The sequence below is a fragment of the Acomys minous genome (assembly GCF_964271855.1).
Source record: "Acomys minous genome assembly, chromosome: 7".
Taxonomy (NCBI): Eukaryota; Metazoa; Chordata; class Mammalia; order Rodentia; family Muridae; genus Acomys; species Acomys minous.
The window spans coordinates 72,293,154-72,299,153 of record NC_140488.1 but is presented as its reverse complement, the minus strand read 5'-3'; positions in this window follow the sequence as shown (position 1 = coordinate 72,299,153).

Below are 6,000 nucleotides of genomic sequence, written 5' to 3'. Positions count from 1 at the left end.
CCTTGGAAGCATTCATCATGGGAATGTGTGAGTTTCATTTTGAAAATAAAGAGAGACCCTGGGGCCATTTTTCTAAACCTGATATTCCTAAGGATGACTCAAAAAAGTACAAGTAGTAAGACAGATACTAGGGGTTGAAACTGCTTGTGGGAAGATGAATCATTTAATAGGCCCTATTGTTGTTACTTATGTGCAGCAGGGAGGTCAAAAGCTCAAGAGGTCTCATTCTTGCTTAGGTGAAAGCCATAAACCTTAGGGATGGGATGCAGGGTCTTCTTCCAGGATGAGATGGCCTGGGGAAACCCCTCTGCTAAATCCTTGTCCCTTATGTTCCCAACCACAAAGCCAAAGACTATCCCCTCACTATTTGACCTTCCTTGATAAAAGCAATTACACCTATGTCTCCTAAGATGAGAAGAGCTGGACTTCTTTGGAAATGTGTCTGGATGTGCTACCCTCTATGCCTTGAGGAGATGTGACAACACATTAGCCTGAGCATTGCCAGAGTAGCCTGAGTAGGTATATGGTGGACCATAACTTATAATCAGCCAATTGGAGCAGGACCTACGCTTTGGTCCAATTGGCTATCCCTTTGGCTACCACATATCATCAACATAACAAGGCCAACCTCAATGGTTTCATCCAAAATGGGAACGGCATTGGCCCTCATGTTTCTATAGACTCTGCTGAAGTTCAAGAGGAGCCCCTAATAAGTTTAATACTAGAAACCAAATAGCAACAGGACTTGGGTCAGTGTTATGCTAGCAATCTACCATAAATAAAAATGTAAGACAGGATGCCGGGTGTGGTGGTGCACGCCTTTAATCCCAGCACTCAGGAGGCAGAAGCAGGCAGATCACTGTGAGTTCCAGACCAGCCTGGTCTCCAAAGCGAGTCTAGGACAGCCAGGGGCTACACAGAGAAACTCTGTCTCAAAAAAAAAAATGTTGACAAGATAAAAGATGTATCCTAAAATCAATAGAATTTAAATTACAGGAGTTAGTCTGTCAAGGATATAGCAAGTCAACTGGAGGTCACCAGTGAAATGGCATGGAAAAGTAGACTAGCCCTCAATGTGATGTTAGCACACAAAGGGGGATCTGTGTGATGGCAGGTAGTTAAGTTGTAATTCATTCCTGGAAAGAAAGCTGCTCATAGCATCATGCAAAGGCTCTTCAGGGACTACCTCCTATACTCAGTAGGTTCACAGCAAAGTGTTCCTCCATCTTGTCTTAGTTGGAGCCATCTTTGGTTTAAGCAGTAACTGACCTCCCCACTCTTCTACCCATACCATGAAAAGTCATATGGGAAAGCATCCTAACTTGTTTTAGAAACATGGGGTCAAAATGCTAGCTAACTATGTTTTTGATTTCTGCAAAACTGCTTGCTTGGTTTACTTCCCCTGCAACTGCCAACCAGGATGTAGTTTTTCTGTGGTTTTTTGCTTTAGAAGTTCCTTGTAAAATGCATTTGAGGCTGCTCCGTGAGAAGTGTTTCTCTGCAGGCAGTTGCTGGCTGGCTAAATACGTGCTCTTAATTCAGACTCTGGCCATGCTGAGTGGTCTTTGGGTCCCTACCTGGCAATACTTGGAAGGCCCACTGAGAACCTGAAATGTTTCAGGGCTCTGGAAGACAAGATCTCCATGCTTGCAGTGGTATGGGCACCTCTGATACCTCTGGCTATAAATTTCCTTCAGGAAGGGTCACTACCTGGTCTGTTACCTCCTGAAGCAAGTCTGGTTACACTGCCTTCTGTTTAGGACAAAAATTTGCAAAAGGCTGAAATGGTGTACTTCAGACCCGGGGCAAACAACTCCAGGTTCTCCCAGCAGTCCTCTGTCCCTATCTGCTGCAGGACATGGCTGACATACCCTATACCATGCCCTCTACCCTAAACTTTTCAGAACAGAGCTTTTTCTTTCCCTCCACTATATAATCTGGACATTTTGTTACTGTTTTTTTCCCTTTCTCCCCTTACATGGCAGCCAAGAGCTGCTTCCAGTGAACCTACATTTATATACTTTAACGTACCTTATATTTTTAAAAAATCCACTGTCTTCATGTTTTAATTATAAGGAATGTTAGCATCCTGCCCCAGTCTGCCTGACAACCTATGACATGATTACCTCCCTGCAACTTAGAGTGGCCCTACGCAGGATTATAATAGTACAAACCCACCTTGTTGCTCTCTTGTTCTCTTTCTTGCTGTCTCTTTCCCTGTCTCTCCCTGGGGCTCCCCAACCTTCCTTCTCTCACCCCCCCTCCAGGCTTAGGTAACAAAAAGCTCCATACCATATATTGTGTGGCACATAATCTCATATTTCATTAGTATTTAAACCTGCAACATTCCAGTCTTTCCACAGGACTGAGATCTCAGTTCTTCCATTGCTCTGCAGACACAGAAACTCCTTCCAGAAGTATTCTGTTCATAGCAAGACAGAGTTTTTCCTGGGTAAATTTTGCTCACAAATCATATGAACACAGCCATGTGAACACCAACTAAATAATGGTGATGTCATGAGTTGTTGCACGTGCTAAACAATGTCATGCTTGAAAATGACAGATTACCTCCTCTCTGCTTACTAATGTCAGCCTCCAAAAGCAGGCTTACACTCAGCAAGTGCTTTTTGTGGCACTCATATTTAACGGCAAATATCACAGGACAGAAATATTTTATGTATTTGACATTAGAAAAGGAGCCACTGACATCCGGACAGGAAAGAAAGGAAGTTGGGTCATTCAGTCACACATGCACTCACTGGAGCTGCACTAGGCCAGAGATGTGCCAAGGGTTGCAGTCTTGCAGCTGGCTCAGCTTGAGGCTCTGCAGACAAAGGCTGCCTGTTGCTGCACAGATGTCAGTGCCTGCCCCACAGCACAGAAGCAGCACTACTTCAGTAGGACAGCCACTAAGGAAGGAAGGAAGGAAGGAAGGAAGGAAGGAAGGAAGGAAAGGAAGGCTGGCCACCTGACAGCTTCTCCCCTAGCTGAGTGTGTGTGAGAGGGAGAGAGCTGACGAACGTGTGCCAAGACAGCATTTCTTTTCCTTCTAAAACGCCATTTGCAGACATCCTTGCGTGAGCCAGCTAGTGCAAGAAAACAGCCCTTTCTTCACAGGGCTGTCTCCTTGGGGAAAAGAGGGTCTGGTGTTGCTCAGGCTGGCCTCTAGTAGGCCCATTGTCCCCTATCTCCTGACTGTCCATCCTCCACATCTGGGTTTCTGGGCTTCTTGCCCCCGGCGTCGCCCCCCCCTCCCCCAATGAGATGCAGCATTTCTGGCGGGCAGGCATGCTAGGCCCCGCTTCCTGACTTCATAACACTGCAGTGATCCATACCTTTGCTTCCATCAGTATGCGCTTTGGAGAACCGCAAGATGGGCTTTTTCCAAAGTGAGGTACGTTTGCAGTGCCTAAAAAAAACCCAAAACCCAAAAACCTTCTGGACAAGGCTTGGCACTGTGTGGCCTGGTGGCAGAGCCAGCAGCAGGCATGATGAAGCATTTTGTCAAATCCCTGCACGGGGGTGGGGGTAGGTGTGTGTGTGGGGGGGCAGGAAGGTGGGCTGTGTTGGGGGGATGGACAGATCTTCAGCCTGTGCACTGAGGCTTTTATCACTGCCCCCTCCTTGCAGGAGGGGCAAGCCTGAGGGGGGCCCTCTGAGACAATGCAGAGCAGGAGCAGCAGTTGGCCAGCCCTGCTGGCTGCCCCCACTCAGCCCAGCAGCTTTCCTGCCTCGAGGGCCACTCCTCCCCCACAGAGGAGAGGCTTAGGTTGGAGCAGTTCCTCACAAGCACTGCCTGGGGGGAAGGGGGAAGGGGGAAGGGGGAAGGGGGAAGGGGGAAGGGGGAGGCAGGATGTGGAACAGGAGCCCAGGCACAGGCAGCCCCTGACACACCAAGGTGCACACCCACCGGGGCCCTTCCAAAGCTTTTGTGGAAGCAGCACTTGGAGCTCCCCTGGACTACAGGGCGTGCCCAGACAGCGCACAGGTGGGAAGTGGCACAGAAGGGCCTGTCCTCAGTGTCCCACAGCAGAGGCACATGGCAAAGGCCCTCCCTTGCAGGCTCTAGGAGCTTGGATCTCCAGATGTGTGCCAGGTCTGTTGAGCCTGAAGCTGTGACTGAGATGTACCCCACTCCTCAGCAACTTTGTACAGACCCTGGAAGGAGCTTGGATGCATGGTGAGACAGCTGCCCTGATGACTAGAGGCCGGCCAGTGCCAGGCCAGCAGTTAAAAGAAAGAGGCCGGCTGTGACCCACAGCCCCTCCACACCTGGGAATGCTGAACCTGCCCCTTGGGGCCACCTAAGAGTGAGCTCCCAGAGAGCTGTGCCGTTCATTATCAAACAACACAACACGTGAAACACGGGGAGAGCTGAGGAATCTTTGTCCAGCATTCTCCTACTCACGGATTGATTGACTGATTTTTACCAGAGTTTTGCAGGGAACGAAGTTACTTCGTTGGCCACGATCAGACGCCACTGTCTTACAACAAAATGACAAACAGGTTGTCACTGAGTTGTGCTTTCAGCATCTACAGTGGATTAGGTCAGGCCCCAACCCCCCAAGATAGCAGCAGCCTGGGCTCAACTCAAGCTGGACTCTGACCCAGTCAGTAAACAGGCAGAAACTCAGCGGTCCTCAGAAACCCTGCAAAGTGGCCTTCCGTGAGCCAGGAAAAGACACCACTCTCTTATCTGCTCCTACAGCCCCCCAGCCTCCAGAAAGAGCACCCAGCTCTGGATGAGCTTGAATAAGCCTCCCAGACCGCAAAGCTCACACTAGGTGCAGCTGACCCGCCTTCCTTGTGCTGCAGTATATGCCTTCTAAGTGGCAGGAGTGGCTTTGTCTGTGGTTTATTTGCCACTTCGATGCTGCTTTCAATCCTGCTACTCCTAGCAAATGCTGTTACACACAGACACCCAACCACAAACACTCTGAGACAGAGACATGGAAGGGTCAGGAGAGAAATGAGTAATGCAGTTTAAGATTAAAGCTGTATGTTCAATTTAGGTGGTCAAAATGGATTCCTTAGGGAGTCCAAGGTATAGTGAGATAAGTTGTATTGTTTTCTTTTCAACGGGTTAAATATAAACTAGGTAAGTACTCAGTAGGAAAACAGACTGGGTTCAGTTTTAAACCTTCTCAAGGCATCTTGTTTACTTGCCTGCAAGGTCCTACACCTGCAGTATGCAGAGTACACACACACACACACACACACACACACACAGGGGGAGGGGAGAGAAGCACACAGCTGCAGGAACGCATGCAAGAGAGAAAAGGTAAAGGGTCTTTTCTGTGTGAGTTGACACTGGGTGAACCTCTGGTTTCTTAAGAAAAGTATCCCATTAGGTGTAGCCAATGCATAGTATCTACTTGCTCTTAGCTATTCTGTATTTGGTCTAGGTGCCAAAATACAAAGAAGTAAAAGTTAAATGCTCAATAACTGTACTTGATACAGTGAGAATTTAAAAAATCTCCTACTACATGGAACAGCAGTGGTGTAAGGTTTTTTTTGTTTTTTTACATATATGAGTGCTCTATCTCCATGTACACCTGCCTGCTGTATAGATAGTTCTAAGCCACTATGTGGTTGATGGGAGACAGTGCCCTTAACCACTGAGCCATCTCTCTAGCCCTGGTGTACGCTTTTAAGTCCAGCACTCGGAGGCAGAGGCAGGTGGACCTATGTGAGTTCAAGGCCAGCCAGGCTTACAAAGTGAGTTCCAGGATAGCTAAGGCCACACAGAAAAAACCTGTCTCAAAAAGTAAAACAAAAATAGTCATAAAGAGTGTCTTTCACAGCCAGGTGCCTTTAATCCCAGCATTCGGGAGGCAGAGGAAGGTGGATCACGGTGAGTTTGAGGTCAGCCTGGTCTACAAAGTGAGTCTAGGACAGCCAAGGCTAGCATACAGAGACCCTGTCTTAAAAAACAAAACAACAAAAAAAGTATCTTCCACAGCCACACCCTCTACAGCTCCATCAAGACAAGGCTCCAAT